Raw genomic sequence first — 25,017 nt, 5'->3', positions numbered from 1 at the left:
ATTGGCCATATTTAGGATTTATAACAATGATAGTAAATTGCATATTTCTCGTAAACAATGAAATATTTATTGATATCGACGTTAAAATTTTAACACAAATTTACAGCGATACGACGAAAATTTGAAGAAACATGAATGTGTCTCTAGTACACGGATGCCTCATCTACACTATCATTTTCTATGTTTAGTGGACTATGAAAATGGGATAAAACTGTAATTTGGCATTAGAATTAAAAAGATCATTCTATAGGGAAAATGTGTACTAAGTTTCAATTTTATTTAACTTGAAGCTGGACAAACGGACAAACAAACAGACGAACGGACGAACGTACGCACAGACCAGAAAAACATAATGCCAATAAATGGAGTATTAAAAACATTAATAATACATACGAATATTTGGTAATCGAGCCAATGTGTATGGGTCCAGAGGAAGCAGATTAAAATCTTAATTTGTCTTGATATATGCAGGCGGAAACACTTTTGAAATAGAACACAAGAATCGAAGCTCTGTGTTTATCGAGAAAGCGATAAAAGTTAACTGTAATGTTTGATATAGTAACAAAATTTTAAAAAGTTAATAGAAACAAATAAAACGACAATTTTCTTATTTTAAAAACACCGTTTGCATAAGTTTTCGATGTATCTATTACATAGTAATGCAAAACAATAAGATATCAAGTCGACGACATGGTTCTTATCGGGGCCTTTTATAGCTGACTATGCGGTATGGGCTTTGCTCATTGTTGAAGGCCTTACGGTTACCTATAGTTGTTAATGTTTGTGTCATTTTGGTCTTTTCTGGATAGCTGTCTCATTGGCAATAATACCACATCTTCTTTTTTATATATAGTATCTATAAGTTGGATGTAGAAAATGCATAACCTCCGATTTTTTTTATCACGGACGGAGAACACATCAATCTTTTAGTTCAGAAATTTTCGTGTCTGCCCTTCCATTATGTGAATCAAGAAAAAATTCCCCAAAACAGGTAACGATTGTATCGAAAAGAGAAAAATCGAGTGCACCTTTTTATGTTTGGGGTGTATATTTTGTCTTTAAAACGTACAAAGCAAGAGTATTTTATATAGCATCTCGCTTCAGATTCTATCATTATTATATATCAAAGCTACAGGTTGACTTTATAACGTAAAAAATGACAGTACGAAAAGATGAAATATATGGGTCAATTCAGATACCTATATATCTAATGAATCACAAAAACAGAGTAGGTGTGTTCGAATAGCTATTTTTTCTAAAAGTACTTGACGACAGTCTTTTAATTTGGATGATGAAAATGTGTGTGTGATAACTAGGGTTTATAATCTTCAACCACTGAAAATGTTTAGTATGCCCTTCCACGAAATATTTAATTAGAATTTTTTTAAATGCTTAAGAATTTTCAAAAATTCCATCTGACATCCAAACAGACAATAGTTTTAAGTTGAATCAATGCAGACAAGATCATTAACTAATGCTCATTAGCTAGTAGATACATTTGTATTTTAAACTATAACTGACATATAACGATCGATCGTAATGGTGCTATGTGGATAAATTTGTCAGTTTTCAAGAGCAAAATTGGCAGAGCGTCATCCCTACAATGGCTTCCATTTCTACGACTGTGAGCATGAACTGGCGTAATGGGGAGATAATTTTAGAGTAGAATCCTGACTGTATGAATAACATTTCTGTATATATACAAATTGACAACGTTCCGCCTTGTGATACGCTTTTCGTACAATACTATTTTAAGGATCTACTTTGCTGGAGCTCACCTTCACTAGTTTATTCGAATGATATTTTCAAAATATTTCTGTTATTTTATTTGCACGACAAAATGAAAGACGATATAATATCAATGGGTGTACATGCAATTTTTTGGCATTTTTAAAAATGTGTATTTATTATATGTCATTAAAAGGAATCCCAGAAACAAAAAAAAATCTTTTGTCGAGCAGTTGTAGGCTGTGCACCGCATGTCTTTTGGCAAATTCATTTTAAAAATTGAACCCTCTACTGTAAAAAAGATACATATGGTAATCTTTGCATTTGAAGCACGTCTTATTTTCTTCTACCTTTAGGATAAAACTTTCATATTAATATGTGTATACAAACACGATTAATCATTTGTTACAAAAAGATAGTTATATAAATACGGATATTTCTTAGAATTGAGGGTCATCCTTTAAAAGTTACGGTCATCATTTACAAATTACGGTCATCTTAAAAGCAGTTACGGTCAGCCTTGTTATGAATCGCTGATTCTGTTACGGTCATCTCGATTGTAATATACGGTCATCTTGGCGATTTTTTCAAATCGAATTTCCCGTTTCATGCACATTTCTCAGAAGTAATTAGTGATTTCCGAGTGATTCTTTTATAAATTTACATCGTTTCAATGTATGATTTGTAAAGAAAATGATATAGAAACACTTTAACAGACAATACAGAAACTGACCTAATTTTTCATCCGACATCTTGGGATGACCGTGAATGCAGTTACGGTCATCAGCTTTACCCCAGTGATAATCCACGACATGGGACTAGCAGAAACAAATAAAACATACTCATAATTCATACTCACATTTGTTACTTCCAATGATCTGATGTTTATCTGATTCTCAGGTATCTTCATTTCCTTTGAAAATAATTGAGTTTGTAAATCAAAGTAATCAGTGTTTTGTTTAATTGACTAACCACACATACTGAAACGTCTCGTCCGATTCACTAATCACTGATTTCATGTGGAAATTATTAAAGAATAAGCTCTAACTACAAGTATCGCATAAACTTGACATTTTAAAATATGATGACAATGAGCATGATGAGGTGAAGGTCAGATAAATCCTGTCAGACAGATATATACACAGAGTTCGAGTCAGCCTTATCCGGCCATCTTTTAAAAATCAAATATCTCGAAATGAGCTCCATGACATTTCAATGTATTTAGCTTATTTTGAGGCTTATCTAATGCTCTTCCGGGTAATAGTAACAATCTTAAATTCTTGCTTTATTTAATTTCACCTAAGTTCATCCTCAACTTACCTCGTTTGCATGTAAAGTTCTTGACTCGAGCTCAATTGTCATCTCTGTTTCCTATCAAAATAATATTTTGTTTTGATAAAAACTGTCACATTTTTACAAATAAAATCCTATTTTGAGGTTCAATTTATCATATTAAAAAGGTTAACCGCACAATCAGCAGTAAGCATACACTACAAACTGCTCAGAGTCTGAATTGACCAGTTTTTGTGCTCGACCAGTAAAATCGAGCACACATTTTACTCGACTAGTCTCGACATTGTCTCGACTGTACTTAACTGTACTTTAGTGTACTCGACTATTTCTCGACTTTACTTAATTAGTCTGATTCAGTACTTGATGATCTTTGTGTAGTCTGAAAGGGTCTTGACCAATGCTCGACCTGTCTCGACCTGTCTTGACTAGTCTCGACCTGTCTCGACTAGTCTTGACCTTCAAATTTAGTTTTGACTGATGTAAATCAGCCCATCTAACTAAATTAAATATTGATCTTACAAAATTCAAGCTTATTAGGTAGTTTATTTTATTGCTGTGAAATGAAAGAATTTAATTTTACAATAGGTAAAAATTAAAATTTTATATAAATTCAGATAGGCATCTTTAATTTTTTTTATAACTTTTTCAAATCAACTTGGATTTTCATCAAACTATGTAGCTATCTTAGATATATATTAAGCTTACTAAATCCCAGGTCATTTTATTTTTTCTTGTATTGCTGTCAAATTCAAGAATTAAATTAATCTATTTATTTTTATCTATTTGTGTTACTAAGGAAGCTACCATTTAATTTCTACATGTTCAATGACTAACAACATGAACAAAAGTCTTACCACGGATATGATTCCACGCCTTTAAGAAGGTTGATCTTGAAAATAAAGTCCCTTTGAACTGGTCTTTAAATAAGGATTTCTGTGTATCGAAATCTTTAAGATGAACACTTTGAACCTCTCCATCCACTCCTAAAACCTGAAATATTCAAATAAGTCAACGAAATGTATTGCTTAACCCTTATAGGTGTAATTTTGCAATAAAGATTAGTATTAACAAAAACCATAAAGCCTTGAACCTGATCGCGTTCAGTTATATTTAGAAAAAAATATATGCTTTGCGAATTGATGTATATCATGTATTTAGGACGCCAAAATCTAGGACGCAATTACATCGGACATTTTAAGGGCAAACGTATTTACCCATTTCAAGGCAAATATTTGTAGTCAAATATAGTTAAAAGTACAATTGCATCAATGCCAATTTTACAACAACATAAATGAATTAATATCTTCCTTTTCTTAAAAATTGTTTCACCTTTTTAAATTTGTCTAGCTATTGTAGTTTTCAAGATTATAGGAAAAGTTAGCTTACTACCAATTTAATGCTTTGAACTCTGGTGGATAGCTTTCGCATTCGCATTTTCTTAAAAACGTAAAATATTGGTAAAACTCATCCTGTTACTGATAATTTGAGTATTTGTAACTGATGTGCAAATTGCGTATTGTTGATCATTTCTTGCTACATCTATTTTAGATGTTAAAATAATTGGCTATAACGCAAAAGTCATTATTATATATCATGTATATAGTGCTATAACTAAACTTCTAGATTTGATCTTTTCGGTAATGCATATGATGCCTTCATTATTATTTTTAATGTATCTTTTATAGTTACTGTAGACTATTTTGAAACAAAATGAAACTAGAGGCTCTAAAGAGCCTGTGTCGCTCACCTTGGTCTATGTGAATATTAAACAAAGGAAGCAGATGGATTCATGACAAAAATGTGTTTTGGTGATGGAAATGGGATTGTACATCTTACTTTACTGAACATTCTTGCTGCTTACAATTATCTCTATCTATAATGAACTTGGCCTAGTAGTTTCAGTGGAAAATGTTAGTAAAAATTTACAAATGACTACTAAGGACAATAACTCCTTAGGGGGTCGATTGACCATTTCGTTCATGTTGACTTATTTGTAAATCTTACTATGCTGAACATTATTGCTGTTTACAGTTTATCTTTATCTATAATAATATTCAAAATAATAACCAAAAACAGCAAAATTTCCTTAAAATTACCAATTCAGGGGCAGCAACCCAACAAAGGATTGTCCGATTCATCTGAAAATTTCAGGGCAGATAGATCTTGTCATGATAAACAGATAAATTTTGATCTAAATGCTTTGGTTTTTGAGTTATAAGCCAAAAACTGCATTTTACCCCTATGTTCTATTTTTAGTCATGGTGGCCATCTCGGTTGGTTGGCCGGGTCACCGGACACGTTTTAAAACTAGATACCCCAATGATGATTGTCGCCAAGTTTGGTTTAATTTGGCCCAGAAGTTTCAGAGGAGAAGATTTTTGTAAAAGTTAACGACGACGGACGACGGACGCAAAGTGATGGGAAAAGCTCACTTGGCCCTTTGGGCCAGGTGATCTAAAAAAGAAAACCTGTTAAATTCGTCAATTAAGAAAAATAAAATTTCTCGTTAACACATGACCAGTACTGAACCATTTCCGGTCATTATCGCACCCTGGTGGATAATGACGTTTAAAGTCTTTAACATTTCTAAAACAATAACTGAAACCAAGCAAAATGTACTTTCTTGAAAGTGAATTTTAATGAACTGTTGAAATTATAAGATTTATTGATTACTTGTTGGTGTTTAATGCAACTTTCATCACTTTTGGCTATAATATTATAGTGGATGTCAGCTTTTGATTGCCCAAACGCTAAAAATAATTGTCAATCAAAACTACAAAATGTATTGAAAAATGTAATTTTAAATTAGAAAAATGTGAAATTATAAAAAAAAAATCGTTCTCATTTTTTTCTGCATTGGCATAAGCCAAGTCTAAGTTAACTTAAGCTACAGTACCTTTTAAAAAAAATCCTAATCCTCCAGGTATGATATATTTTATTTTTCCCCATTTGAAACGTCCAAGCACAAGATAAAAATCACCACTGTTTAATACAATGTCCCAACTTGCCATAATGAATATCCTACCAATGAATGTTTAATTAATAATATGTTCACACTAATTTATACTTCTCACCCTAGCCTGCATGTCAATCACAGTAAAAATTTGACCCTTCTCTTGAAAACAGCCGGTATTTGACACGCCCACATCGGTCTAGATGTGTACTTTGAAATAATCGTCGATTTTATAATTCCACCATGGTTTTCCTAATTTAAAATGTGTTCTTTTTATTTCTTTCAATGCTTATGATATCCGATGCCGTATTTAGCGACAGCGAAGATGAGACAGAAAAGGGACAGGTATGTATAATTTTATTTCAACTTATTTTCAAATTAAAATCGTTATCATGGCGAATGTACGCATAATATGATATACACTTTATGAAAAAAAGCAATAAAGGTTACGTTCAAGTGCGTAAAACAAGTATTACCATTCCTTAAAACCACAAAGGAATTTCCAATATTGCAAACGTGTATTTTCAGCACATTTTTCATTCCACGCATGTATCTATTTTCTCCCCGAGTGTGATAGATATATGATATATGTACATTGTCGGAAAATATACAACTTATGTGTATGAGCATTCGAAACATGACGAAAAACTAACTTCGCCGAGCTTTTCTCAGACTCGTAGCAAGTACTTATATTTGTTTTCTCCGAAAATAAACGTATATTATTTTTATCCTTAAATTTACACCATTCACTTGAAATTTTAGTTGTATAAAATCTAAAAAATTTGTCCCTTATTTTTCAAAGAATTTGACATGTAGCTTAACGCGGACCCCAAAAATTAACTGTTACGTAAAAAAAGGAATATCCGCATTACCGCTCGTTCAATATGGAAGTCGGACAACAGAACATTAATTTGAACAAGTAGAAATAAAGCAACAACAAAAATATTAGTGTACCTGTTGTTTGTACAATAGTTGGCTGATTGCAGGATAAAGGAAATATAATATAAGCGAATATACAAACACCGTTTAACTTTATTTAAAAACGTTGATCGATTAACTGATAATTGCATGCTTAACGTTTAGTTGCATGTTTTTGAAATACAAAAAAAGTAGCAGTTTATACTGTATAGCTGTCCATTATTAAGTATCCTTCAAGGCAACGTATTTATTCGTATACTAGATACCATTTTACAAATAGAACTAGACAGATGCATCTTATACTAGATAAGGGATCCTCCATTTGATTTTTATGGGGGGGGGGGGGGGGAGGGGGGGGGGTCGTGCTAGGATGAAATTTGAAAAAATAGGCAGGACAGAAGTTTTGAGTTAAAAAAAAAAAAAAAAAAGGCAGGATGAGACACTTGCAAAAAAGTCAGGATGACAATTTATGTAAAAAAAGTCAGGATAAACTAAGAAAAAAAAAGCAGGACCGGATAAAGTGAAAAATAAAAAGGCAGGACAGAGATTAAAACTAAAAAAAATGCAGGACAAGATTTTTCATCCTAGCCCTCCCCCCCCCCCCATAAAAATCAAATGGTAGCTCCCTAACATTTTACAAATATAACTAGACAGATGCATCCTGATACCTCTGCACGCAGAATACATATGTATAGTATGTGATTCTAGTACTGTCAACGGTACAGAACATTTTCTTTTTTCCCATTGCAATGAATAAAGACGATAGAATGTCTATGTTGTCTAAAATTGCTAAATTGCAAAAGTTACTGACAGGGCTTTCAATAATGGCTAAAGTCATCACAAAATAATTTTGCTATCTAAGAGCTTAAAACGTGTGTACATTTAGAATATATCATCTTTTAAATGCGTATATCTTAAAAAGTCAAATATAGCACATGAAGTTGACTATAGTCCTTAAGCGTGATAAAGATATTTATTATGCTAATGTTTTTAAATTGGAAAGGTAGCAATGTTGATACGAAACTCTACTAGTACTGCCAAGCTTATGTTTGTAATGTTCATGTAACCCCGATTTAAACTTCTCATGGGCGGATCCAGCCATTTTAAATAGGGGGGTTCATGACCCACGACAAAAAAAAGGGGGGGTCCAACTACATGTCCCAATTCAAATGCATTGATCGTCCAAAAAAAGGGGGTTCAAACCTTGGATCCACCACTGCTTCTCTTCTCTTCTATTCTATTCTATTTATTCGATAGGACACATTTCTACACATTTAAAACTTGACGGTGACAAGTTTTAAATGTGTCTAATGTAATTTAATTTTGTTTTAATCTTTAATGAGGTCTTAAATTATTGATGTTATTGCATTTGTCTATCGGTTGTCCTTAATTTGCACACAACAACATTTAAAATAAAAATAAGAATGGTTATGAATAAAGGAGGAATAAAGGTAAAACAATTAGACTGCCAAAATCATCCGTGAGCTAATATAAAAAAAAAGGGCATTGAAAATTTGGCGGGAAATCATTCTCTCTATATTTTTCATACATTTAACATTTGCACCTTTTTTCTTACAAAAACTTTTAAAAAAATAACAAGGATTTTATTAGATTTTTAAATAGAACTTTGTGTAATAACATTATGAAAATATATAAAAGTAGGGGTTAGCGGGCAAAATATTTTGGGAAAGTACATAAAAAAAACCCAGAGGATTCCGAATATCTTGCAAAAATCCTAAAAACAACATGAATAAACATCCTAAGACGCTTAAAAAACGTTTTACTCACTTACAAACGATTTTTATGAATTAATGTATAAATACGAATAAGCATAGAGTATTACATGGTATTCATTTGTTCCGCTCTTTAACGAATGGCCAGTTTAGGTGCATGTATAATGAACCTATCTGGTTTTCCAGATTTTTGTATACTAGTATACATAATTGTTTATAATTTATGATTACGATAAAATAGCTTGTGTTTGTATCATAATATGTTTACTGTCTCAGACGCGAGATGTGGTAATGTTGTTATAATTTTTACTACAAGCTTTAACTTGAGTTTTCATCGCAGATAAAGATCAGTAATTTTACATTTACAATGATTCGTTCGTTCATTAGAAACTATATTATCTCCGACATATATCAATACAATAACTAGTAATCGACTTGTCAATTGGTTTTACATTTTACATCATCTGAAAGGTGTATGCACTACACCACTCCTTTATTCAGCTACACAAGAAAGATCCCATGTGGTTTGATTCTTCAACTGCCCGGAAACGTTTAATATTAAATGATATCCGTGTTATAAAATGAATGAAAGCTAGTGTATATATGAGTGGTTTACTATTTTCGACTTAAAAACTATTTCCATTAAACAACCATCTATGATGCATAATACATGTAATACTGTGCTAGCTATCAAACACATACAAAACAAAAGCGTAAGAAAACTAACTATTATTTACGGTATTAAACTTTTTTCAGAGAAATTTTATCTATATAATATCATGGTAAAACAGCATAATTACTTTTTGGGATGTTTTATAGTAATTAGTCTAGATCTGATGTGTGACATGGCACAGTATTAAAAAAAAAATGAACAGAACGACTGATGAAGATATTACATGTAAAGAATAAATATATGACGACATGTTTTTTTTTCATAACTATTACTTTTATGTATGCACGTTTTTTAAAATTAGTGTTATAAAATAGTTATTCTAAGTTAAATGTTGGGTTTGTTTTTTTTTGCGTAGATTTAACATAACAAATCACTGCATTGTGTGCAAAGTGGCGCAAAAGCATTACAATAAAGCGGTCGTAAGGATTTACAGGCTACCCGTAGGTCTTTAACAATGAGAAAAAAATATCACATACTATACTCATGGTCGATTCAACAAAACTTAATCTTCTTTTCTGTATTTTGAAAATATATATATTGAGTAAAATTAAGGGATATCGAGATGAAAAATATGATCGAATGGAGCTATAGATTGTTTAAAAATAATTTAGATTTAAAAACTCGTTGGAAACGCTTTACTTCATTCAAAAAACAAATGCATACATTTTACGAACTGGACTCGACGATCTTTCAAATCGTTCCCTCAAGATACTATGTTGTTCCCACAAGATAAATATCTCGTTTCCTAAAGATGATATGTCGTTCCCTCAAGATGTTATGTTGTTCCCCCAAGATAGTCATCTTGTTCCCTCAAGATGATATGTCGTTCCCTCAAGAGATCATGTCGTTCCCTCAAGATATTATGTCTTTCCCTCAAGAAACGATGTTTTCCCCTCAAGATGATATGTCGTTCCCTCAAGATGCTATGTTGTTCCCTCAAGATAGTTATCTCGTTCCCTCAACATAGCAATATCAATACAATGTTAAAACTATGTTGAGGGAACAACATAGTATTTTGAGGAAACGACATAATAACTTGAGGGAACGACATAACATCTTGAGGGAACAACATAGTATCTTGAGGGAACGACATAGCATCTTGAGGGAACAACATAACATATTGAAGGAACGACATAGTATCTTGAGGGAACGACATAACATCTTGAGGGAACAACATAGTATCTTGAGGGAACGACATAGCATCTTGAGGGAACAACATAACATCTTGAAGGAACGACATAGTATCTTGAGGGAACGACATAATAGCTTGAGGAAACGACATATTATCTTGAGGGAACAAGATAACTATCTTGTGGGAACGACATAGTATCTTAAGTGAACGACATAGCATCTTGAGGGAACGAGATAGCTATCTTGTGGGAAGGACATATCATCTTGAAGGAACGACATAGTATCATGAGGGAACAACATATTTTTTTTTCTTTCATGTTCGCATTCTGCCACCGTAGTTTCATGACCAAACTACAATCTGAATGTTTTTTTTAATTGATATACATATTTAGACTAACTTAAAGACCTTATTGCTAAACAATTGATAATTCAATAAAAGGCTATTGTTACAGTTTTCAGTCATGATTTACCTCAAAATTTAGTGAGTCAGGGGCCTGGTTTTCGAAAGTATCTTATGACTAAGACATGTCTTATGATGGTCTTATGACATGTCATAGTCGTAAGATATGTTTTCGAAAGTGTCCTAAGTTACGAATTGTCATAACTTTTGTGGTAAACTTAAGACCCCTCGCGACATGACTTATGATGGTCTTATGATTGTAAACTAAAATTTTAATTACTTTTCATGTTTAATTTCATGTTAATTGCAATACAAATATTTGTTGTGTATCTCAGTTAGCTTAATAGTAAGGATTTTATTTTTCTCAACTACGTGAACTAAAATTTGAATCTCCTGCGACATATAATTTTGAATTCTTTTCTAATAGTCATGGTTTTGTATAATACATATACATATTACTTAGTTCATAGTATAGTTAATAGAACCAGAGACATATATATGTCTCTGATAGAACTATATCAACGTATGTGCACGGGCATTTCGATAAGCGGGTACTCGATGTACCGAATCTAAAAAGTATTCACATTTAAAAAAAGTATGATTATACACGAAAACGAAGTTCAAGTTTATTATTTATCACAAACTAATTTTTAACAAATTTTCAAGTCAAATATCAATTCCTTTTTATATAAAATTTCATGTCCATTATATGAAAGAAAGAAAATATTCGTAAATATTAATATGTTCATACTTTTCATTTTAATTTTTATATTTATCACTTTTTAATCATTACTTAAAATATTAGAAAATAATGTTCACTTATGACAGTCATAAGAGCACCAAAGCTACGACTCTCTTAAGACAGCTTTGATTTACATCCTATGACATATCAGACGATAGTCATAAGATGATCATAAAATATGTCCTAAGATATATCTTATGACATATCTTATGATACTTTCGAAAACCAGGCCCCTGCAGGACTCTTAATTTTTGTTGAATAATAAATGTTTGAATACAATATATATATTTCTATCTTTATAAGCCTCTTTTCGTGCTTTAAGTTTGTTAAAGGAGAAATAGTGAACAAAATTAATAAGATCAAATAACACATTATACGTTTTTAGTAAGTTTAGGTAACTTTTTTTAACATTATACTTTTGTAAACTCCATGGTATATAATGCTACTTTGATAAAATATAATCTCCAAAGTCATGAAATAGTAAATACAGAAATGGTTTGATCCTTTTGGTAATTCGGTATTTTACAGATAAATGCATGGATTCAATTTTACAGTCAACATTACGCTTTCAAAATGACAGCAGAAATCACTATTCCGTTGAAGCCTTTGCGATTTTTTTTTATTTTCAAGCGTCATAAGTTTATTTGTCTCTATAGATTTGACCACAATGTTTATCTAGAAACAATATTTAACTTATTAAAACTGCAAGTATTCTGCATGTATGATTTATTTCTCATGCCATAGTTTATTAATTTAGAAATATTTACATAGCCATGCAGTAGTGAACAGACAATTTGTGTAGTAATCAATCCTCCTGAGAAAATAAAATGACCAACGATTGCATGATAGTTATTAAGTAATGTACGAGATAACTAATGACCGCAAAATCTGAAGTTTATCCCAACAAATTCCCATCTGCTAATTCCTCAATGTCTTGTTTCATGATTTACATGAACGATCAGATTCAGTATAATTATTTCCGGAGTTACTAACATGACTAACATGTTTAACCCCGCCACATTATTTATGTGTGTGCCTGTCCCAAGTCAGGAGCCTGTAATTCAGTGGTTGTCGTTTGTTTATGTGTTACATATTTGTTTTCATTAATTTTTTGACATAAATAAGGCCGTTAGTTTTCTCGTTTGAATTGTTTTACATTGTCTTATCGGGGCCTTTTATAGCTGACTATGCGGTATGGGCTTTGTTCATTGTTGAAGGCCGTACGGTGACCTATAGTTGTTAATGTTTGTGTCATTTTGGTATTTTGTGGATAGTTGTGTCATTGGTAATCATACCACATCTTCTTTTTTATATTCTCACTAAACATGCTCAGTATACAATATGTTATTTCAATTGAACACAACACTACTGCACAAAAACAAATACAAAATAAAACCGCGAAGAGCCTTAGGCCGCCATCATCGTCATTGTATTTAACTAAAATATTTAAGTTATAATATGAAATCTACTTCAACATAATATGCTACGAAATGAGGCCTGTATGGTTTATTGCTTAGGGCTACGTAACGTTTTCCCTTGACCCAAAATTACCCAGTTATGCAGGGTTCTGTTCGAAGAATGAAACCAAAGTACTGAAATACTGAAAATCGGATGACCGCAAGTTCTTGTGAATGGTCCGAGAAGCACTTGTCTCAGAAAAAACCCCATATCTATACCTGAAAATGAGGTTTTATGTGCAGATATAATTTTTTTCTTTGACAAGTTCGTGCGTAGATAAATTAATGACAGGGAATTCATCCTCACCGTAATGACTATTATATTGAAGTACGTGATACAAATCCGTATAATTACTCAGGTATATTATTGTTATATAGTATATTAATACTTGTATATTACAGTTACGTGTATTTTCATTGTATATCATTCTATTCTTCTATATTAATAATAGTGCAGTGCTAGTGCATGGTTGAGTTATCGTTGCTTAAGATTGCAAACGTTCTTGAGATATTCTACCGCATGCGTGTGCATATTTATTTTAAATGATTTTTCACTAAATGTTTATACGTATAACAAAACATTTTAATATTATTAATTTATCTTTTTAAAAAAAGTATGTGATGAGTATTCATTGAAGAAATGGATTTTTAACAAGCGATAAGGAATATAAGTTTGCACTTGATGATGTCTTCATCATGTTTATAGATCGGTTCAAAAAACCAAAACGAATATTACGTAATGGAAATCTAGGCGATAGCAATACACCGGAATGCCCTCATCCGCTGTAAAAATTGATAATTTACAACACCTGGCATTCTTGACCTTGAAATACATTTTAAAGAAACTAATCTATACACACAGAAATACAAAAGTAGCTGTCAATCACAGCATGTATTCCGAGGATTTATTATAGGTGAAGCAATACGGCAAATAAGAAATATAAACGATGTAACTAATGTCAAAGTGAAATTATTAGATAGGGGTTATTATAACGTCTAAATATGTGAAATAAAATTGAGAATGGAAATGGGGAATGTGTCAAAGAGACAACAACCCGACCAAATAAAAAAACAACAGCAGAAGGTCACCAACAGGTCTTCAATGTAGCGAGAAATTACCGCACCCGGAGGCGTCCTTCAGCTGGCCCCTAAACAAATATATGCTAGTTCAGTGATAATGAACGCCATACTAATTTCCAAATTGTACACAAGAAACTAAAATTAAAATAATACAAGACTAACAACGGCCAGAGGCTCCTGACTTGGGACAGGCGCAAAAATGCGGCGGGGTTAAACATGTTTGTATTTATATTGATGATTTTTATCAATTGACGTAGTGAATTATTACAACAAAACAAATCGAAACAAAAAAAAATATTCGGTTTTAATGATCTTTAAAAACTAAATATAACCCATATACATGTATACGTAAGATTAAGAAAAGTAAGTACTAAGTAAGTAAATTTTGTTTAGGGTCGGCTTATATATACACAATAACAGACAAAACATGAGCTCTGACTACTGATGCTAAATTTGGTTGATTATGATATAGGGAATTACTGAAGCAGGACCGGAGCGGGCCCCCTCTTAGGCAGTCAGTGGGCCCCGGCTTGTGAAAAATTCTTGATCTGCCACTGATCAATGGTATAGTGTTTCATGTATACAAACCTTTGGATATGGTAATTAGGTGCAAATGTCAAAATAATCGGATTTATAGCATCTATGACTAGCATCAGTGGAAATACTACATTAGAATAATAGAGATTAATTAGTTTGACAAATAGCTAATGCATTTACAAGTCGACTGTGGTTTAACCGCATTAAAAATAAATACTGACATCTGATTTGTTTCAGATACTTCTGATATTATCAAGCAAGTGATAATATGAACCCATAATTGATATTTGAATTTATCAACTATTATAAATCATGTAGCAAGAAATTTTAACCTATTCCAGCGGCCCATTCCTGTCACTCATTGCATAGTAAGTGCCCCCTCTCCACCCCCGAGTAAACTTAAAGCATATCTTACGATATCATTTTATTAATGATTTTATATTAGACATTGACCATTCATTTTTTGTGGAGGTGGAGGCGGCAAGAACTTTTTAAATAATTATTGTGGGTTCCCATTGAAAATAACAGGATTTAAAAACAAAATTGTTCATATTGAGATAAAAATCGAATGTCGAAAAAAATGATAGTCCGAGAATCAAAAATTCCTTAACACGCATGATATCAACTACTTTCACAACGAGAGGATTTCCCTCAATAATCGTGGTTAATCCTTTAATAACAGATAGAAATATTAATATACCTATTCCAATCAAAATGTACAAAAGCATTAATTATTTTGTTTATATAAAAGCTTTAAGAAGTAGGCACTTCACATCGGTGTTAATATTTACGCACCCAGCGGCAAGTTGTCATAAATCACGCACTATGAAGCTGGGGTTATAAAACGATTTTTTTTTGGCACAGACATTTTATGAAGATAATATGGTATTCAAAATTAAAACTATGATTAATCTAATTGATCGATGTGTGCAGCCGATATGTTTTATTACTAGATGCTTCGTTCACTCTGCATTGTCATAAAAGGAAAATTAACATAGTTTACTCAGACCTAATAGGCCTCAAAAGAATTTTCTACTTTTTGCGTGATACTTTTTTTATTGCATAATTGATAGGCATGGGAGATACTTTTATTAAGTACAAATTGCGTTAAAAAAAGCAACAGCAACCTATATTTTTTTTTACTAAAACATACTACAATTTTCTTTAATACGGTTTCGTTCTTAAAATCAACATTCAAAGGCTTGAGAGAGAAAAAAGGCTACAGTACTATTGTACACGTTTATGACTGAGAAAATAAAATAGTTTGTCTTGTCTTGTCGTTTTATGGGAAAATCAATTGTTTGCCCCCCCCCCCTCCCCCCGAAAATGAAATAGTTGCTGCCTAAGACATGTACTAAAAAAAATGGCGATGGTCAGTTTATTTTGCTGTTGAGCATAGTTTACAAAGTCATTGCATATCGGTTTTCTTTAATAAAATAAAATAAATATATTTGGGCTAGTGAACAGGATAAAGAAGAAAAAACGGATTACTTTTGAAAAGTCACAAAATACATTCTCATGTTGTACCGTTGTACCACTGTCCCAGGTTAGGGGAGGATTATGATCCCGCGAACATGATTACCCCCCCCCCCATTATGTATGTATGTGCCTGTTCCATGTCCGGAGCCTGTAATTCAGTGGTTGTCGTTTTTTTATGGGTTACATATTTGTTTTTATGAATTATGACATGTGAGAAGCAAAATGTATGTTTAACACGCATATTCATTAGAATATTTTTTGTATGGAGCGCGAGAGGGTCAAAAAGCGGAATTGAGTATTGTGTTATTCAAAATCAATTTCTCGACCATGCTTTCATGGCATCACTTAAGTATTGGCAGTAACATCAGCAGCTGCCCTTAGTCAATGCACTACTGTTGTGGCCACACAAAACTTGTCCCGTGTTGACGTAAAGCGAATGTAGCGCTCCTCCCTTGACGATAGTTGTTTTTGGTCTACGACATATTGACCTATCCAGTGCTGTTTGTTGATAACTGTTTTTTAGTCTATAAACTGTTGACTTATGCACATTAAATCGATCCACTACGTCAGTAACACTCATGTAAGCATCAACCATTCCAAGAGCCATCTGACGGTCATTTTCGGAGAGGCCTGGTTGACGCCCCATACGATTTTTTCAAACGTTTATGTGTTTTTCTTACCAATGGTGTGTTTCTGAACGTTAGTGCAAAAACAAATTAAATTTCGTCTTAAAAGTACAGGTACAGAAGGTAAAACATCAGTTACACGCGCAAAGCTAAAATGGCGCAAAATCAATCACCTGGAAAAAAGTACGACTGCTTAAAAATACAGGTAATACTAAGGATTATATCAATCACTGGGGTAAAGCTGATGACCGTAACTGCATTCACGGTCATCCCAAGATGTCGAATGAAAAATTAGGTCAGTTTCTGTATTGTCTGTTAAAGTGTTTCTATATCATTTTCTTTACAAATCATACATTGAAACGATGTAAATTTATAAAAGAATCACTCGGAAATCACTAATTACTTCTGAGAAATGTGCATGAAACGGGAAATTCGATTTGAAAAAATCGTTAAGATGACCGTAAATCATAATCAAAATATTTTCAAGATGACCGTAACATAAAACAAGGATGACCGTGATTGGTAAAAAGATGACCGTAACTTGTAAAGGATGACCGTAATTTGTAAAGACTGACTGTAATTTATATAGGACGACCGTAACTTTTATAGGATGACCATCAATTCCAAGAAATATCCGTATTGTATTCAAAGCTTTTTTGTTGAGTTTGTCGATCTCAATAGGGGCTCCGTTAGCGGATATAAATATGTTTCATAAATTTCTTTTTTGAAACTATAATATAATTGGCCATATTTAGGATTTATAACAATGATAGTAAATTGCATATTTCTCGTAAACAATGAAATATTTATTGATATCGACGTTAAAATTTTAACACAAATTTACAGCGATACGACGAAAATTTGAAGAAACATGAATGTGTCTCTAGTACACGGATGCCTCATCTACACTATCATTTTCTATGTTTAGTGGACTATGAAAATGGGATAAAACTGTAATTTGGCATTAGAATTAAAAAGATCATTCTATAGGGAAAATGTGTACTAAGTTTCAATTTTATTTAACTTGAAGCTGGACAAACGGACAAACAAACAGACGAACGGACGAACGTACGCACAGACCAGAAAAACATAATGCCAATAAATGGAGTATTAAAAACATTAATAATACATACGAATATTTGGTAATCGAGCCAATGTGTATGGGTCCAGAGGAAGCAGATTAAAATCTTAATTTGTCTTGATATATGCAGGCGGAAACACTTTTGAAATAGAACACAAGAATCGAAGCTCTGTGTTTATCGAGAAAGCGATAAAAGTTAACTGTAATGTTTGATATAGTAACAAAATTTTAAAAAGTTAATAGAAACAAATAAAACGACAATTTTCTTATTTTAAAAACACCGTTTGCATAAGTTTTCGATGTATCTATTACATAGTAATGCAAAACAATAAGATATCAAGTCGACGACATGGTTCTTATCGGGGCCTTTTATAGCTGACTATGCGGTATGGACTTTGCTCATTGTTGAAGGCCTTACGGTTACCTATGGTTGTTAATGTTTGTGTCATTTTGGTCTTTTCTGGATAGCTGTCTCATTGGCAATAATACCACATCTTCTTTTTTATATATAGTATCTATAAGTTGGATGTAGAAAATGCATAACCTCCGATTTTTTTTATCACGGACGGAGAACACATCAATCTTTTAGTTCAGAAATTTTCGTGTCTGCCCTTCCATTATGTGAATCAAGAAAAAATTCCCCAAAACAGGTAACGATTGTATCGAAAAGAGAAAAATCGAGTGCACCTTTTTATGTTTGGGGTGTATATTTTGTCTTTAAAACGTACAAAGCAAGAGTATTTTATATAGCATCTCGCTTCAGATTCTATCATTATTATATATCAAAGCTACAGGTTGACTTTATAACGTAAAAAATGACAGTACGAAAAGATGAAATATATGGGTCAATTCAGATACCTATATATCTAATGAATCACAAAAACAGAGTAGGTGTGTTCGAATAGCTATTTTTTCTAAAAGTACTTGACGACAGTCTTTTAATTTGGATGATGAAAATGTGTGTGTGATAACTAGGGTTTATAATCTTCAACCACTGAAAATGTTTAGTATGCCCTTCCACGAAATATTTAATTAGAATTTTTTTAAATGCTTAAGAATTTTCAAAAATTCCATCTGACATCCAAACAGACAATAGTTTTAAGTTGAATCAATGCAGACAAGATCATTAACTAATGCTCATTAGCTAGTAGATACATTTGTATTTTAAACTATAACTGACATATAACGATCGATCGTAATGGTGCTATGTGGATAAATTTGTCAGTTTTCAAGAGCAAAATTGGCAGAGCGTCATCCCTACAATGGCTTCCATTTCTACGACTGTGAGCATGAACTGGCGTAATGGGGAGATAATTTTAGAGTAGAATCCTGACTGTATGAATAACATTTCTGTATATATACAAATTGACAACGTTCCGCCTTGTGATACGCTTTTCGTACAATACTATTTTAAGGATCTACTTTGCTGGAGCTCACCTTCACTAGTTTATTCGAATGATATTTTCAAAATATTTCTGTTATTTTATTTGCACGACAAAATGAAAGACGATATAATATCAATGGGTGTACATGCAATTTTTTGGCATTTTTAAAAATGTGTATTTATTATATGTCATTAAAAGGAATCCCAGAAACAAAAAAAAATCTTTTGTCGAGCAGTTGTAGGCTGTGCACCGCATGTCTTTTGGCAAATTCATTTTAAAAATTGAACCCTCTACTGTAAAAAAGATACATATGGTAATCTTTGCATTTGAAGCACGTCTTATTTTCTTCTACCTTTAGGATAAAACTTTCATATTAATATGTGTATACAAACACGATTAATCATTTGTTACAAAAAGATAGTTATATAAATACGGATATTTCTTAGAATTGAGGGTCATCCTTTAAAAGTTACGGTCATCATTTACAAATTACGGTCATCTTAAAAGCAGTTACGGTCAGCCTTGTTATGAATCGCTGATTCTGTTACGGTCATCTCGATTGTAATTTACGGTCATCTTGGCGATTTTTTCAAATCGAATTTCCCGTTTCATGCACATTTCTCAGAAGTAATTAGTGATTTCCGAGTGATTCTTTTATAAATTTACATCGTTTCAATGTATGATTTGTAAAGAAAATGATATAGAAACACTTTAACAGACAATACAGAAACTGACCTAATTTTTCATCCGACATCTTGGGATGACCGTGAATGCAGTTACGGTCATCAGCTTTACCCCAGTGATCAATGATGTTCATTAAAAAAAAATCCAGAAACAACCAAAAAAAATTTTTAAAAAAAAGTGTTGCTAAACTTTTTTGGCTCAGTATAGGTTAATTTAATTATTTAGGAATTGTTTAATCATGTCATTGTTTTAATGTCATTTACAATGATTATTTTATTTGACGACACATTTGTTCTGCTATTTTACACACGATTATCTCTGCCTTTGCCTTTACTTGTATTGATTTATTTGAAATAGAAAAGCATGTATTTCATAATCATAAATAATAAACTTATAGAAACCACCATTGCATAGTGCTGGAATGTGACAAGAGATCAATGCCACCAAAAATTACAATTATAGATCACCACACAGCCTTCAACAATGAGTAAAATCAATGTCCATAATCAGCTATAAATATTACAAAACAACAATGCAAATATAGAACAATTCAAACTAGAAAATTTCAAATAGCCCTCAGTAGAAATGATCCGAAATAGTGCGATACACAGATTATCAGTTTTGTGCATACATAATTATATTGACTGAAAAGATTCACATTATGACTGACTAAATTATGCTATTACTAGATAGTAATATCTATTAAACCGATTATCTTTACTTTTCCAATTTAAGGATGAACTACATATTAAGTTCATGGTTAATCATGAAGAGACATAAAAAAAGAAATATCATTTTTTTTTGTTATCTGTTAGAAGTCAAGCCTACTAAAATGGTACAGCCTCGGTGGTTTAGTATTCTTATAGAATATTTTGCATTATAATTGAATATAAAATCTATGAAAAATTTATATGTGTTTACATGCATACGTATGTGTTTAAGTCGACTTCTGCGGGTGTCTGGGACATTCTTAATACAATGTATTTTGATATACAAAAAGCAACATGGATTTCAACCAATATTTTGTCTTTTCATAATTAATATCGAAGTTTAATTCGGTTATGTTACAAATATAGCATATACCATACCACATCAAGAAGGGGAAAAACATTACAACTACGATGACAAAACAACTAAAAGCAACACGGTAGGGAGGAATAACACATATTGGTGTGTATGTTCATTGGACATACTGTACTTGCTAAGGCAGTATTATATACTTGCAATTATTTTAGTCAGCTACAGCTATTTAGTGGACAACAAACTCCTGTTTTGACACATCAAGTAATGAATGAGCAAGATAAATAAAATAACATGTTTAAGGTTTGAATTATAATTTTTGCAGGGTGGAACGTTGCCTCCAGTATTGTATATTCAAGCGGACAACTGCTGGCGGGAAAACAAAAATAAATATGTTTTATCGTTTTGCGAGTTACTGGTGCACATGAAAGTATTTCAAGAGGTAGACATTTGATATCTTATAGCCCACAGTAATCATACTACTGTTAGATAATAGAATTCCTATCTAAAAAAAATCAGGGAATACAATCATGACAATGGACACACGTATTTGTATGCCCCACCTACGATAGTAGAGGGGCATTATGTTTTCTGGTCTGTGCGTCCGTTCGTCCGTTCGTCTGTTCGTCCGTCCGTTCGTCCGTCCGTCCGTTCGTCCGTCTGTCCCGCTTCAGGTTAAAGTTTTTGATCAAGGTAGTTTTTGATGAAGTTGAAGTCCAATCAACTTCAAACTTAGTACACATGTTCCCTATGATATAATCTTTCTAATTTTAATGCCAAATTAGAGTTTTTATCCCAATGTCACGGTCCACTGAACATAGAAAATGAAAGTGCGAGTGGGGCATTCGTGTACTGAGGACACATTCTTGTTCCTACTGAATTGATCGGTGATTCCTCCTACCATTTTTATAAGGGTCGTATCATTATGTATTAACATGAATAACTGTATCCAAATGAACATGATGAATAAGATATAATAAAGCGAGAAAATATACCGACGGAGAATCATAATGAAAAGTCGATTAAAATAAATCATCTCAATATTCAACAGTAAAACAACTAAGACAAACCATTACATAAAAATATAAAGTAACTCCAATACCACCGGAAAACTCGGTTAACAGCTCCTCGAGGGACACCCGTCGTATTTTTAGACTAACTGAATTCATGATATGGAACACCGTCCCTGAAATAATGTATCAAGTGTAATATATAAATACTCCACATACATCCACTATCATGACTGTCGCAATATTGCTTCAGAGAAATGTCAAAACAATTAGCAAAAGAATGCACATACAAGAATCGTAATGCGGACAGTTTTAAAATATAAATCAATATAAAATTTGATAGAATTTTTTATGAAAATATTTTTTTTTGCAGGTTCACCTTTCTTTTCTGTATGTTGGACACACACATGAGGATATTGACGCCGGTTTTCAGCAAAATAGTAGATTCCCTCCGTCGAAATGACGCAGAAAAAATCCCTGAGCTTTTGGATCTCTTACCAAATCCAAGCAACTTAATTTGGCAATACAATATTAGGAACTGGCTTCAACCATTTATTGCTGATGTACGGAAACATATCAAGCCATTACATTATAGATTTACAATGGATGAAGTATCTAATAAGATTAAACTGTGTTACAAATCCAATCATGCGGGGCCTTGGAAGATTTCAACAAGTGGAATGTTCATGTTTAACGATAAAGGTGAAGTAGAATTGCCAAAGGGTGTACCAAAAGTATCCACGCCAGTTTTTGACAAAATATTTATCGAAAAAATTGAAAGTGGAATTAATGACTGGAAATGTCTCTTCACGGATCAAATGTCAAACGCGTTGTCTTTGCTTGCTAAAGAGAAAACTAAATATTTATCTTCTTTTCAAATTAAATATTTTTCATTTGAGCAAAACATCTGGACGTTTTATTAGCAAACTCAACTTGAAATCGGTAATTGACTACTTTATAATATTTATTTGTTTTTCTTTAATCATCAACTAACAACATTTAAGGTCGAAATCAATCGTTGTTTTTTATGTATTTTCAGGAAATACGAAGAACATGACAACTAGACGCACCATATATAGCTCATATGTATATGGCTATATATGTCAAAAGAAACAGATATTTTATTCTATAATACAGGAACTAATAGAACTCATTTTCTTTTTTGATTTGATTTGTTATATACATGAGGTATCATATTTGTTGTGGCTATTTTACCTAGCAGTTGAACAACATATGGTTTCAACAGCAACAGTACAATTATGTTTTATTCAAAATAATGTGCATGCTTTAATATGTAATTTTCAAGAGTTCAAATTTTCTACTTGTGCTGTACTGACATTAAACAGTTTGTAATTATGTTTTCTCTTGAAAAAACATTGATTTCTATCTCGTTTACTTTCCTTTAATTTGATGGATACACGAATACGTGGTAGCGTGATCACCCCGAGTGCGAGAGGTCGTAGTTTGGAACCCAGCTGGATGAAAACGGAGACTTTAGAATTTGTATTTGTTGCTTCTCCGCTTAGCACGCAGCATGAAGGAGTTTGATCAAAGGATTGATTGGCTCGAAGTGATAATGCTATGTCCGTTTCGGTGGACTGTTATCTTATGAACAACGTGACGGTTGTCACATGTGAAGCAGTATTTTCTTCCCTTTCGGAGTTGCCGAGATCACCCCAAGCTTTTGGTGGGATGCCTGTTGCTTGTAGGTTTTAATTTCTTTGACGTTTCTTCCTCACTATTGTTTGTCTTTTCTTTTGTAGCCATGGCGTTAGTTTACTTTCGATTTATGAGTTTGAATGTCCCTCTGGTATCTTTTACTCCTCCTTTATGAATTAGCTTGTTGAAAATCCGACTCTGCGTGTGGTTCAAGTGAAAAGTAAAGTTATTTTTCATGTTACATTAACTTGTTCTTGTCCTGAATATGCATATTTATTTCCCACTGGACAGTGCGAATCACCAAGATTCATCTTTTATTTCGTATTTGAATGTTTCAAAGTCATTTAAAGTGTTGCACATGTACATTAGTTAGTGTTAATTATGACCTTCAAATCTAAGGCCCGCTATCTAACTTTGCAAAAAGAATTTAAAGCAGTATTTTCATTAGCTTGACTTGTTTGCAATATAAAAATAAATCAGTCGAAAAGTGCATTGAGAATCACACTGCTTTTCCAAGCTTCACCTGATAAATGTTCGTCATTTTTATATTCAAGATTGACATTTTTAGACGGAAGTAAATCTTTGCAAAATGCTGTAGAAATGGATAAATACACATAATGGGGACATTTCCCCATTCCATGTATATTTTTTATTTCTTCGACATAGAAAATGACCAATTACACAGCTTGTTTTAAAGATTATTTTCATGTGGGGAAATTTCCCCAATATTGTTAAGTGTTCACGTATGTGTTGTCTTTCTGTATGGATGTTTTCCCACTACTTGTAATTTAATGGGGAAATTTCCCCATTTCGTATTCTTTTATCACCATATTGAAAGTCATATTTAATTTGGGGATATTTCCCCACTTTATTCATGATGTTAATTACAGTTACTTACACATACTTCTCAAACTTATAATTATATTTGAAGAAAAGTGGGGATATTTCCCCAGTCTGAAGGTCTTTTTTCTGGGGATATTTCCCCAGTCTAAAGGTCATTTTATTCCGGGGATATTTCCCCATTCTCATTTATTTTTAAATTCATTATGATAATAGATGAGGAAAAATTTCAATGAGTTTCATCATTCTTTGTTGCTGCATGAATATAAAGTTAACATCAGGTGTAATTCTGGATAAATTTTCACTAATTTTTAGCAACTGAATCGCCTCGCTTCTTCAAATAAAGATGTTTTTTACAATAAACGTTGACAATCTTTTTGTTTACCGAACTTGAAACCACACTAAAAAGAGAATAAAATAGATTTTCTCTTTTTCAAATAGAACGCGTTTAATACAATATGCTTTATTTTAGAAACACTCAGTCACATTGACATGTGAAACAAGAGGTAAATTACACAATACAATCACATACAATTAAAGAAATAAATGAAACAACTTAGAAATGAAATACATGTATATAGAAAATTA

General features: G+C 32.3%; 1 protein-coding gene and 1 long non-coding RNA gene across 6 annotated transcripts in view; one reads left to right on the top strand and one right to left on the bottom strand.

The window, feature by feature from the left end:
- LOC143079928 (uncharacterized) overlaps positions 1–25,017 on the bottom strand; it is a 64,912-nt gene that overhangs the window by 27,072 nt on the left and 12,823 nt on the right. The window lies entirely within an intron of this gene.
- On the top strand, positions 5,278–23,228 carry LOC143079927 (uncharacterized). The gene is made up of 4 exons (XR_012979547.1): positions 5,278–6,319; positions 21,246–21,362; positions 22,304–22,632; positions 22,970–23,228. It is a non-coding gene; the product is annotated as an uncharacterized LOC143079927 (long non-coding RNA).

This window comes from Mytilus galloprovincialis, chromosome 6, assembly GCF_965363235.1.
Source record: "Mytilus galloprovincialis chromosome 6, xbMytGall1.hap1.1, whole genome shotgun sequence".
Classification (NCBI taxonomy): Eukaryota; Metazoa; Mollusca; class Bivalvia; order Mytilida; family Mytilidae; genus Mytilus; species Mytilus galloprovincialis.
Note: the sequence above shows the minus strand (reverse complement) of the source record. Positions and strands in the feature narration are given on the sequence as shown.